The sequence below is a fragment of the Maylandia zebra genome, linkage group LG6, assembly GCF_041146795.1.
Source record: "Maylandia zebra isolate NMK-2024a linkage group LG6, Mzebra_GT3a, whole genome shotgun sequence".
NCBI classification, from domain to species: Eukaryota; Metazoa; Chordata; class Actinopteri; order Cichliformes; family Cichlidae; genus Maylandia; species Maylandia zebra.
The window spans coordinates 4,198,913-4,212,836 of NC_135172.1; the positions used below are offsets into that span (position 1 = coordinate 4,198,913).

Consider the following 13,924-nt stretch of genomic DNA (forward strand, 5'->3'; position numbering starts at 1 on the left):
AGCGTGGTATAAAACCGTAACTTAATGTCAACATGCATTTTTTTCCACAACCTTAAAGTCCAGTCTCTACCTCATATAAATGTTTTAAATGAAGTCTTCACTGGTAATCCAATGCTAAACCTCAACAAAGTTACACATTATTCAAAAGTGTCTTCTTTAAGGTTTTTATGTGACGGCATACATAAAAAAGATGGGCCTCAGCTCTGCCCACAGTTTAAACTCTTAACAGCCATGTTACATATTCATTAGAATATAAATTAAGGTAGTGGTAGTATTTCTGCCCCCTAACAAGTCACTTTCTTTTTTTAAGAATGAAGAATCAGTTTAGCTGATAGAGTTGTTTGCTTCACCTTATTAAACCCTTCGAATTATGCCTTCCTGTGTGTTACAGCCTACTCAACCCAGAGATGATCTGAAAATCACACTTGTGTTTTCTCAAGAAGCTTTTTTCCCTTTCAGAGAAGGCAGAATTTAAGGGTGGGTGTGCAAGAAAAAAGAAGGGGAAACTAGGTCACCATTTTTACTACAGTGTCCTTTTTTCTTCTCATTGTTGCTGAGGAGCTTTATACCCCCTGTGGTGAAAGAGAAATTCCGTGTTCCTATTGGCTAAAAGCTGATGATGACCTGCAGGTGTGGAGAATGTTGGTATTGGACAAGTTGGATGTGCAGGACATGATTGGAGGGGAAGCAGGAAGAAGATGGGGGTGTGGTTGCAGAGAGAAGTAAGGCAGGGGTGATGCTCCCCCCCCTACTGAGATACTATGGCACCCCGGGGAGAGCATTGCAAAAAGGGGAGAGCGTGGAATAGACGAATGGAATCTGCAAGCAGGAATGTAGCTCGAGTTGTGCAGACGGGAGACACAAAGTTACTGGGTGAGAAAAAACAGAGTGAGATGGAGAATGATTGAAGAAAGAGAGAAAATGGGGGTGAGGGTACTAATCCTGTCTGTGCTAGCAGCAGGAGGTATTTTTGTGTGTACAAGAAACTGTGTGAAGTGAAGCACACATTGTTCCTTGAGCAGACCTCAGTGGAAAGTGCTCAGCATTCATATTTTGTCAAAATCATTCCCCAGAAGCTTTGTCCACTCCTGTCCCCAAACGCAGTCCACAGCTCAACGGTACAGTGCGTAGTAAAAAGGAGAGTTGTTGCACAGCTGCCGTAGGCCAGAGCACATACATGGCTTTCTACAGCAGTTAGACATTGGAATTAGGTATCAGTGACCACTTGTCCTCAGTACACAGATTCAGTGTAACGTAGTACTTTATTTTGACAGCTTTGGTACCAGCCATAGCAAATGGTTACATTTTGTCACCAGTTGCTAAACCTTGTACAGACACATATCTGTGAACCTATAGTTTTTCTGACATTGTAGATGTGCTGATATTCTGTTACATTCTTCACCTTCCACGTATAGAATAATATGTCTTAATAACTTAAATAAAATTACAGCTTAAAATGTCCCACCTAAGGCATTGATATTGTTCTGGCTTTCTTTGGAGAAAACCATTATAAATCAAACTCCTCAACTATTTTGATCTGTTGTGGATCAGTAACAGGATTTTCAAGTGTCTTGAAGATGTTATTCATTTCCTGTCCTGAACATTTGCAGGGAAAGGACGACTTCCTGCAACACTGTCACACATCGTTAGTATTACTTTGTCCAGCACAACCCACAGATACTGATATTGATATCGCAGGAATCGGGAGGGTAAGTCAGCATCTCAGATTTGTTGTTGTGCTCCTCAAATCATTCCTGAACCATTTTGGCTTTGTGGCAGAGCACATTATCCTGCTAAAAGAGGACATAACCATCAGGGAATACCATTTTCAAGATGAACATGATCTGCAGCAGTACTTAGGTAAGTGTTATGTGTAAGTAATTTCCACATGGAAGGCAGAAGAACATGAGCCAAAGGCTCACACTGCCAGCTTGCCTTCTTCCCATAGTGCATCCTAGTGCAAGGCTTTCCCCAAGTAAAGCAACATGCACAAATCTGGACACGTGACGCTATATATATATATATATATATATATATATATTTGTTTTAAATCACGGTTTATTAGATCAGGCCACGTTTCTATTGTTCTGATGCAGAGGTGACTACTGTTGGCGCTTTGAGCTGTGTACAGGGCTCAACACGGTGACCTTGACTGGTCTGTGCCAATGAACCCCATAAGCAGCAAACTGCAATGCACTGTGTATTCTGACACCTTTATATGAGAACCCGCATTAACATGTTCAACAATTTGAGCAATGATAGCTCATCTGTTAGACTGCACACACAGGCCAGCCTTCACTCCCCGTGACCATCAATGAGCCTGTCGCTGGTGCACCACTGTTCGATCCTTGGCAAGTGTTGGGTCTGTGTTTCCACAAGCCCCGCTAATTCTAGAGACTTATTCATCATGAAGAAAACAAGACAGTCGATCGATCGATTATTTGCGCAAGGGAGGCCTTGTGTTGGTGTTAAAATTCTACTTTAAACTGTGTTATCTTTGGCACTGTTCTTAGATTGAACTATCTGCAACAACAAAATGATGTTTTTGTGAAAGGTTGCCAGTAACAAAACACTGCAATTTAAATGCAATTTAATTTAATTTAGATGCAATTTAAAATTGATTCTTTGCATTGGTTCATCTTTTGAGTTAGGTGTCTTTTATCAAAATGTATAGGGCAGTGTGAAGTGGGTTAACAAACAAACATTAAAATACTCTAAAAATGGTCAGGATTTAACGAATGAAAAAGTAGGAAAACGTGAAAGATTAAACTGGTCAGAAAGACTAGAAAACATTGGTGAAGTCCACTTTAAAAATGACTAGAAAGTCAGGCTGTCATGGTCCTGTGTCTATGGAGTCTGTGTGTGATGCTCGGGTAGCCACACCCCCGGGCTGGGCCATCACCGGCACACCTGCTTTCCATCGGGGTGATTACCTGGAGGACTACTTAACCCTGCGCTGACGGATGCTCCACGTCAGTCCGTTAATCACCTCTCTGTGGTAACTAAACTCCCGTGAAAGCGTTGCGCTAATGTTTTATTTGAAATGCGTTAAATCTGCCTTCATGTGTTTAAGATTTCAATCCGGCGTCCAGTGTCTGCCACCTGCCTGTCCTCCTGCTCGACTGGATCACCCGGTGCATCATGTGGCCTCGTCACTAACTCCACGGATTCCCTTCTCACGGACTTTCCCACTTCCCTCCCGAGCCCCACGGCCCCACTCCGATTGTAAGCCTACTACTCTAATCCTGTCTTGTTGTGTTCCCCTGCTTCCCAGCTCACTAGTAATTTTCTCCCCTTTTTGTTGCAGCCTCCCACGGTCCCGATTCCGGCTTCCCCGCGTCATTTGTTTCCCCGGGTTTTTTAGTTCCTTATTTGCTCCTCTGGTTTTCCCGGGTCGCCTTTTGTTATTTACAATAAAGTGTCTTTTCCTGCTAGCACTTGAGCCTGCTTCTGGATCCTTTTGTGCACGTGCGCCTCGGTGCATGACACAGGCTTGTTGGAATATACAGAAATGAGAAGTGAGCCAAACGTTTTCCACAGCTCTGTATGGTGAAAAAAAAAATCTTAAGGCCAAGTGCCCGGCTGGCTGGTGGACCGCTACTGATAGTAGGGAATTGTCTCTGCATCTTTAGAATGTTTTCAGAACACGAGGACTCCTGTCCTCATGTTTAATACCTAGTAACTTTTGGGGACAGTAATGAGGTGTTCACAAATCAGAATACCACACGATTTCCTTCAGTTTAATTGAAACATGCCAATAATTTGCTCCTGATCCTACTGTATCTGCAGAGGTTCATTGTTCTCTCTGATTAGCAAACCAGATACTTTTGTGCATTTCAGAGATGCAATGCAAACTCTGAAGGAATCGAGCTTTTGCATTTGTGACTCCAAAATCGTGTCACTGTACATCGGGCAGCCCACTTCACCGCTGCAGTTAAATCTCATTTAAAAACATACTTTTAGTCCCTGGCCTCCGACCCAGTGTGAGATGCTGGCTGTGAGTTACTTTTTACAGTTACAGTGAAGAGCCATAAACAACACATTGTACAGTAGTTCACATGATACCCAAAGTTAATCTTAAAGCATAGCAAGACTTGTAACCAAATAGTAATCATCATAAGTCATAAATGAGGTTATGAGTTTTGCTTGCTTGTTTTATTTCTGTAAATCTCACATGATTGTTTGTTTGTGTTGTTCAGGCCTGGATTCAAACAGTCCACACACAGTAGATCGTACATTCTCTCCATGCTGCATGAAACCCTCCCACAATTTCTTTAATAATTATAATGGAGGACAGAAAGGCGCACAACACAGCTGCAGTAACCAGCCCACAAGTCTTTATTTCTTTGCTTGTTTTTCCATGTAGTGATCTCAACTAAACTGATCAGTACGATAATAAGAGGTCATGTTTCTCCCTGCTGTGCAGTTTATTATTCTTTGCGAAATATCATAATATCCCAGAGCTGATTTTGTTTGAGGGCTTTTCCATCTAACCCAGCAGAGAAGACAGATAAATATAGAAATCGATGCCGTCAAATAAATAAATAACATTTCACACGTCTTCAGGGAGACGTGGGTTAGTGAGCCAAAACTGGGCTTAGCACTTATTTTATGTCACTTATTCAGCATTACACATCACCATGGTAACGTAGATTGCACGGCTAACCTTCTTTGATATAGGATACATTCAGATTTATGGATGAAAAATTGGGGAGATTGGAACTTGTTTTAATGCTGATAATATTCAAGATATACATGCTTGTTTACAAAGTAAGTACTTTATTTTCCGTGATGATTTATTGTGTCAGAGATATAATAAATATCTATAACATTTTCAGGGCATTTGCCCACTTGCGCATCTTTTAAATAGCACATAGCTTACACGCCTTGACAATGCATATTAATAATAGATAGTAATTTAACTTGGATATTAGTTATAGAAATATTTCATAGAATTCATACGAGTTATTTGTGCAATACATATTTCCTATATTCCATCACTGCAGACTCATTCTGCCACAGAGGTACCTCTTTTTCAGCCTCAACAAGGTGACCAGCATTGGAGTGAAGAAAAATGTTATTTAGTAATATCTATGACTGTTTTATTTGTGTAGCACATTTCATTATATTTAAACTCAATGCGATTAACAAAGAAGACAAAAACGTAAAAGTGATATGTATTTCTCTGTGCACCTTCAGCACACTAAGGTCTGATACTGGGAACAAATAAAAGCTCCTGAAGACCTGGCATGTCTGACTGGGTTGTAAGCAGCAGGTCACTTATGTACTGGGGGCAGAACCATTGAGAGCTTTGGGAACTAACAAAAGGATTCCTATTGCACTGGGATAAGTAAGTGATTCCAGTGCTGGCGTACGGTGGTCAAATTTCCGTGCACCTGTAACAACTCTGGCTGCTGGAGTTTGAATGAGCTGATGTTGTCCTATTGTTAATCCGGGGAATCTTGTGAACAGAACATTACAATAATCAAACCTGCTCGATATGAAAGCATGGAATCAGTATGAGTGATTTTATAATCTTAGATGTGTTTTCTATGTTATAGACAGAAGTTCTGGTAAACCTTATTGATTTGATTATCAAAACTGAGTTCACTCTCCAAAATGCTCACTGTGTTTCAGAGACAAAGATTATAAATGTGAACACATGCAGCTATGCTATTGCTGCTCAAAACTGGCATGACATGTCTTACAAATACAATACTCAGTGAATTCCAGCATTGTACTGTGACAGGAAGCACCTGTGAAATTTCAATTTGGGAAAGTTCCTCCTAAACATTCTACAGTCAGCTGTGTGGCGTTCTTTTCAGGAGTTGGATCTTGGCCCTTCAGTTCCAGTGAAAGGAACTCTTAAAGCACCAGCATACTAAGACATACTGGACTATTCCATGCTCCCAGCTTTGTGGAAACGGTTTGGGGTTAGCCCCCTTTCTGTTCCAATATGGCGGTGCACCAGAGCACAAAGCAAGGTCCATAAAGACGTGTTTGTTTTGAAAACCTTCCCAGAAGAGTTGAAGCCTTTAGAGTTGCAAAGGGTGGCAACAGAATGAACCCACAGTCACAATGTATCCAGTATGACATGAATTACTTTCCACGAGTCAGCAGTGTTTCCTCTCCATTCACTTAAGCTGAGGTAGGTCACTAAAATATGTGCCTGCCATTAATGCTGTTATGAAGTGTGACATATCTAAATAGAAATGCTTAACAACAGTGACAAGAAGGACAACTGTGAGCGATATAGAGGTCATAGCAGAATTAACCTCATTAACCAGTATAGCAAATTCACTCTAGCCAGAGTCTGCCACAGAAGCTTCTCATTGCTCTCACTCTCTCAGTGCGTGGTTCTTTGCCTTAGCATGAAGTCTACTCGTAATGTGCTGTCTGACACATGCACCGCGACCACGCTAATCCTGTTAGTGGTGCTGCCTAAGAGCGCGCGCACACACACACACATGAACACACAAACACACACATACACACAAAGCTGTTTTTACAAAGTGAACTTACAAAGTTTGCGTACACCCTGACACATGAAGCACAGGAAAAGGCAAAGTCTTACACACATTTGGATGAACTTCTTTTAACATACAGCGTTCCAGAACTAGCATCCGTGAGTATGTGTGCCGGCACTGCATTTTTAAACCTTTTGGAATAAAAGTAAAAAAGAAAGAAAGAAAACTGAAAAACATTAAAGGTTTAAGCATCTTAGTATAAGATGTATTTAGCTACATATAGTTAAATGATTTGCTTTGCTGTACAAATGCCTTCCAAGTGTGTGGCTGCCAGAGAAACCACAGAAATGCTCTCTTACAAAACCAATTCTGAAATTTGAGAAAGTTAGTTTTAAGGCATATTTCAAAAATGTGTAAGGTGGGGGTAAACACCTAATTAACATGGGAGTTAACTCATTGCACAGTTCAGGAGCTACGGCTAACAAAGCTTGATCCCTCCCTGTTCTTAAGTCTTGTCTTCAGAACACAGAGGAGAAGCTGGTCAACATATCTCAGAGACCTTGAAGAAACACAAGGTGTTAAGAGATAAGCAAGATACAATGGACCCAACCCGTTTAAGAATTTAAAGAGATAAAATAAAATATTAGTTTGTAAGACAATGCTAGCCCACATACTACATCAATTACACCAGGAGCTGCTGAAATGGTCTGCCTGCAGTCCAGACTTTCCATCAGCATTCCAACACCATGTAATTAAAAATATATAATAAGACAAAGAACATCTCGGATTGTTGAATAGCTATACCAGACAAGAACGGGACAATTTGTCATGGTCTTAGTTTAGTTTAACTCTGTGTTATTTTGCCTTTGTTTCTCATTTTTTTTTGGCCATCTTGTTATTAGTTAAATGTGCTTCGTGCCTTAGGCGTCTGCATTTGGGTCCCCTCAAATAAATACAGGGTCTACCCCTACAGATCCGTGTCACAGCTACTCTCCTAAAAGTCTAGCAAATGGTCTTCTCAGTTTAAAGTTAAGAAATTCTTGCACAGTGGCAAACATGACCCTGTCTCAATTTTTTTTGCCACCATGAAATTTAAATCTAATTAGATCTTTTATTTTATTTTCTCATCTTAAACATGTGATATGTTTTCTGTGTTCTATTGTGAATAAATTATAGGTTTATAAAATTTACAACATTCTGTATTGATTTACATTTTACACAACTGGGGTTATAAAACGTACAAGGTAATTATATCTTTTATATGTTTTTAAATCTTCACATATTTTCCATGTGAGTTTCAATACAAAATGACCACAATGCATCTGGTAGTTGCTTATTAACTTGTCTCACATTTATCTGAAACTGTATGATGTCTTTTACAGCCATTAAGCTGTGCATCTTTCTAAGAACCTGCAGAATATCCACCTGTTGACCCAAATTTACATTATAAACTAATTACATAGAGTATATCTCCATATTTGCGCAGGTCAAGTTTGATTGACTCAAAGTGTCCTTTTATTTTCCAGCATTCAAAATAATGTTATTTAAATGGTCTCAGCTCACACACATATCTGACTTTGGAAATGGATTCTGCTCACAACACAGACACTAACAGCTGGAAACTGCTTTGTGTCACCGGCTGTCCTGTTTGAAGAAATAGTGTTTAGCTTCTTCTTCTTTTTCTTGTTCATTTTTAATTGAAGGAGTTCTTTGAGATCACACTATGTGAAAGTGAAGGTGTAAGTGAAATTTTCTTTTTTCTTCTTAAGTTATTTCTATTTAGAGTGTTCTCCAAAAAGAATCACATCTTTAGCGCAGTTGCGTACAGGTGCGTTCTTTATGTTGTGCACACTTTAATTTTTTAATGTGGTGAATTGAGACGTCTGCTGTGTTGAACACAACCGAGGAGGATTGCTGGACAAATTTTACTGAAAAATGTTCAGGATCTCATTCACAAAATGTGCAGGTGAGCCCACAGAAACTAAAAGAAGTCTATCTTTGACACGCAGCTAGAAAACATCTGCCGTTGAAAGCTAGCATCTATCTGTCAGGAATAATTTATGATCGGCAGATTCAGGGAACATGATTAATTAAAAACTGATCTTAATTAACAGTCTTAAATAAATGGGGCTCATAACAAATCTGTTGGAGGTATCGCAGATAAGTCTGTGCACGCAAACACGTGTTTTCAGACACACATTAAGCTTATATTAGCGTACATAAAACAAATCGATTATATGAGTAAAAATTAAAAACCTCTTGCAAATCCAGTAGAGGTCAATAAATAATTGGTCATCCAAACATTTCCAGTCATAGGAATAGCTGGACCTGACCACTAAAATGACAGAGACATGACTACAACTGATGAGAGTAAGTCTAAGAATAATCTGCAGCTCATGTAAAATTTTGTTCCAGCCCATGGCACTACTACTCCGCCTGGTGAAATTATTAGCACCACCACAATCTTGGCAACTACCCAGAATGCTAATTCATAATTGATCACAAGAGCCTGAATGGGCCTGACATATCTGCACCGTACTTTCTTTTTTATGATTACAGGACAGTCTAATTACAGAACATTTTCTATAGATCTACACATTTACTTTTTTAACAGTTTAAGCCTAAAAAGTCATGCTGACAGTTTTTTTTCAGGTGAACTTCTTTTCCTTATATTAATGATATGATACCCATCTGTAAATTGATATTTTCTATGGTTTTGTATTATATATCCACAAGAGTAGGTTAGAAAAAAATGACATGAGGGTTGACGCCACTTTAGCAGATAGCCAACCATATTATGGCACTGATTTCATAAGCATAGTGGATTTCTACATGTTAAGCTATAGAGAAAGGCAAGCGAGTGGGCGTATATGCTCCAGTCATGGGAGGATATGTCAAACTGAAGTTATGACCACAACTCAGCTCAGCTGCTGGGTGCCACTTCAAATAGCACCTAACTGTATGAGTATGTGTGCATGCATGTATGCACATTCACCAACAGAGCTTTCATCTGCACACCTATGGTGAAAGACTGTGGGGGGCCCTGAGATACCAAATGTTCACACACATGCACATGGCTGGGGCTGCATGTTGAGCAGTTCTGCCTTCCCTCTTACACGTTGCAAGGTATTCAGTGCTCAGAGATGACTTTGAAAACAGACTTACCAATTATAATTTGTTAAAGTTTAAATTAACCACCACCACCACTAAAATGAAATGGTAAAAAAAGAAAGAAAGATTAAATAAAGAAAGAAAAAGTAAAAACATTGCTGCATTTCTGAGGTGTGTGTATTATTGTCTTATCGCCTCTGCCTTACAATATAAAGCACCTCAATGCAACTGTTGTTGTGATTTGGTGTTACACAAGGAAAACTGAATTGAATCGAACATATATGCAAGGAATGTAAATTGATGGTACTTTCGGTTAAAACCTAAATCTGTTTTCTTGTTTGTTTAATTATTTGAGGTGAACTACACCTGGGCCATGTGATCATTGCTGTAGTAAATCATTAATATGATGGTTTAAGTAAAATAAATATTTGAAGATTAAAGCTCACTGTCCCATGGCCTAATACAGAAAACTGCTTCAACTTGTTGCAGATCAAAGTGAAATTATTTTGGATGATTGGTGTGTGTCCTATGTTCTAGTCGCTCATAGAAGGCCATATGATTGTTGAGTGTTTCTCTGTATGTATTAATTTAGGTCTACCTTACAATATAAAGCACCTTGAGGTGACTGTTGTTGTGATGTGGCGCTGTATAAATAAACTGAATTGAACTCAATTGAATTAAGTTAGCTATATTAACCCAGAGACACGTGTTCCCTGAGCTTGGTTCTGCTGGATGTTTCTTCCTGTTAAAAAGAAGTTTTTCCTTGTTACTGTTGCCAAATGCTTGCTCATAGGGGTTCATGCGCTTTGAGTTTTCTCTGTATTATTATACAGTCTTTGCCTCACAATATAAAGCACTTGGGGTGACTGTTGTTTTCACCTGGCTCCTTTTCACCAGCCAATGGCTGAGCTCCTCATGCCCTCTCCAAGGATTAGCTCAGGATTTGAGGAAGAGCACAGAACATTATTCACTGTCTGAGCATGACTGATCTTGTGTTCCTGCTGCTAAGCTACATGTAAAATGTGTATAGAATGCTCAATTGTTTTTTTCAGCTTGATGTTTGTATTTGTTAAAATCAAGAAAATGAATCAAGACTGGTTCTTATATAGCGCTTTTCTACTCTACCTGAATAATCAAAGTACTTTGTACAACTTGCCTCATTCACCCATTCATATGGACTAATTCTGTCTGACTAACATTTACACAGATTCATACTGAAATGGATGCATGGGAGAGTAACTGTGGGATTAGTGTAGACACAGACCTTATTTAATCCCACACTGGGGAAATTCACTTGTTTACAGCAACACATATGACATAGGATGAAAGGTTGAATTAGAGATGTATTCTAAAACAATAAAAAATGGAAAAATAATTAATAAAAAAAATTAAATAAAAAAAAACTAAAAAACCCAAAATACTACAGTATGTACAGATGGTTTGTTTATACAGTAAAATACACCAGGATTTTTTTTTTATGTACATAAAGTGCAGTGGGAATTATGATGATGTACATGGTTTTATAAGCTGTATTTATCCTGAGTGTGTATTGTACAGTCTGATTGCTGTCATGATGAAGGACCTATGATAGCGTTCAGTCCTACACCGTGGTTGGCACAGTCTCATGCAGGGGTGACAGGTGTTGTCCATAGTGCACATTACCCTAGTTAACATCCTCCTCTCACCCATGTCCTCTTTGGAGTCTGGGGCATGCCCAGGACAGAGCCAGCCCTCTTGCCATTTCCTGTCACTACCTGTGCCGCCACCTCCCCAGCAGACGACCACATAAAAGACAACCTGAAGCCAACATAGTAGTATTCTGCACACCTCAAAAGACCTCAGCCTGCCCAGCAGATGGCCCTTTTGGTATGGAGCACGAGTGTTTTGTGAGCAGTCCAGTGTATTGTCAACTGGACGCAATAATTTGTACATGTCGTCCACCTGGATGTCCAAACCATAGATGCTGTGATGGGTGGTGGTTTTCTCCAGAAATTGAGTTCAGGCAAGATGACAAAGTTGACGATGACCTTCCTTTACTCCAGATTGTTCCCCTCAGATACATATCCAGTGATAGCTGTATCATTTGAGAACATCTGGAGGTGGCAGTTCATGGTGTATCTGAAACCTGAAGTGTAGAGGCTAAAGAGTAAAGGACAAGGTTTCGTAACCTGAGGTTCACCACAGTCCTGAAGCCTCACGTACTGCAGTCCATTGGTGAGGTCGTTTATTGTCCTTACAGTCAGGTGACTATTGACTCGTGCTCCTTCCAGCTTCTCCCTCTTCAGTGCCAGTTGGAATTTACTGAAGGCACTAGACAAGCCAAAAAGCTTGACCTTCACAGTGTTTCTAGTACTCCAGGTGTGAGAGTGACCTGTGAAGGAGGTAAATGAGTGCATCATTCATACCAATAAGAGGATGGTAAGGGGGTTGAGCAGCATGCTCACCAGAGATGGAGGTGGTGGAGAATGGTCCTCTCCAGGGGCTTCATCAGGTGGGACAATAAGACCACAGGTCTGCAGTGGTTAGGCTCCCTGGGTCATAGAGTCTTCGGTACCGGAACCACATCCGGTCGTTAAGTCTGACGTCACTAGCCGTGTCTGGGCCTAAACTCCGCTGCAGGTCCATATATCAAACGATCACTATGGCATTACTGAGAGTTGAAAAACTGTCTTTCATCTTTAATAAAATGATCAGCGTTCTGCTCTACCAGGTGTAACAATTGAGCTTAACATCCAGGCATTCATGAAAACGGAATTTATGACATTTAACGGAGTTAGAGGTTAGCAGGAAGTTAGCTCACTAGCTTCCATCTAAATACAATATAGCATGTCCTGACTGCGGGGTTTTGGAAACAAATGAAAACGTACAGCTCTGCTATCACTTCCAGCATAAATGAAGACAGAAAACTAAACAGCAGTGACGTTTGTAGGGTTACTGAAGTTTGGTTAGCTGGTATATAATGATGTGCTACGTAACCGCTAGCGACACAGCTATGTTAGCATAATATATAAACAAGCTAACTTTTTTTCCACTCGATAAAAGTTAACGTGAGTGTTCTCGGTGGTCAGGAACAAATGTAATCGCATGGCAGGATGCTGTAAAAGGACCAAACTTCAGCCAGGAGAACAACTGAGATAATCCATCCACAATACCAGGTTAGCCATTCATATACTGCTGCATGGGCTGGGCTGTAGTTACATCCTAAGGTTTTAAAAACTGAGCTTAAATAAATGATTAGCGGTAATAAAAGCCGAGGGAGGTCAACAGTGATCGCTGACTGTTTTAGGAGCTTTTTGAGGCCCGGAAGTAGGATTCGTCACGTCATCACTTAACGACCGGATAGGAAGTCTTCCACACCACAGGGACCTTCTCCAGACAAAGGCTCAGGTTACATATGTGCATGATGACCTCACAGAGCTTATCTGTGCCTTTCTGCTCCCGACCTTCTGTGCTATTTCAAACCTGTTGATAAACAGATTCAGTTCATCTACCCACTCCTTACTGTCACTATCCTGGACCGTTCCCCAAATCTTTCCATGACCTGAAAGTTTCGTTAGCCCTCTCCGGACCTCCCTGCTGTTCTTCTAGTCCAGCTTCTGTTCCAGTGTCCTTATGTATTGCCCCGCCTAATTTCTCATTATAGTTCCTTTTGGGCTTCAAAAGCTCTTTCTCTAGTTTGATGTTTTAGCAAGTGGCTTTAAGAAATTAACTTAATAAACATCTTAATTAAATCAAAATTAAGGTGTTTATTTATTTTATTTTGTTCTTGCCGTCATGATAGAGGGGCTTAGCATGATCTAATAAAAGAAAGATAATAAAAGATGGACAAAATCATTCTTGGTTTTGGTCGTTTCAGCTGATTATAAGACAACTCCATAATACCATCAGTCTAATATTTTAATTTGTGAAAAGAGTGCTAAGCAACTGAAGTACAAAAATCACAGAAAAACAGTCTTTGCCAGTGTTGCCAACTCCTCAATAAGGAAATTGCTATTGGCTGTCCTAAAAGTCGCTAGAAGTAACTAAATGATGTCATCGCTTAATTTGCACAATTGGTCATGCTAATGTAATTGTAACCTACGTTGTTGGGGAGAGAAATAACATCATGGAAGAGACATAAAGTGAGTAAAAAATATCCTAAATGTATTTAGAATTTATTTAGAACTACAAATTAAATTCTTTTAGCAATTATTGTTTTTTTTAATGTCACAATTCCAACCCTGCTCCTTTATCCGGGCTTGGTGCTGGCAAAAGTGACCTGAAATAGGCACTCTGGTGGAGTTACTTTGTGTGTGTGTGTGTTTATAGGCAGTTTGGACGCGTAGGTGTGAGCATCTCCTGCCCTG

General features: G+C 39.9%; 2 long non-coding RNA genes across 4 annotated transcripts in view; one reads left to right on the forward strand and one right to left on the reverse strand.

The window, feature by feature from the left end:
* LOC143419122 (uncharacterized) overlaps positions 1-13,924 on the reverse strand; it is a 305,825-nt gene that overhangs the window by 39,836 nt on the left and 252,065 nt on the right. The gene's annotated exons all lie outside the window — the stretch shown is intronic.
* Positions 738-3,441, forward strand: LOC143419120 (uncharacterized). 3 transcript variants are annotated; one of them, XR_013099101.1, is made up of 5 exons: positions 738-873; positions 1,611-1,709; positions 1,780-1,860; positions 3,074-3,225; positions 3,308-3,441. It is a non-coding gene; the product is annotated as an uncharacterized LOC143419120 (long non-coding RNA). The 3 variants fall into 3 exon arrangements; XR_013099100.1 differs by having other exon boundaries at positions 1,611-1,860; XR_013099102.1 differs by lacking the exons at positions 738-873; positions 1,611-1,709; positions 1,780-1,860 and adding an exon at positions 2,528-2,998.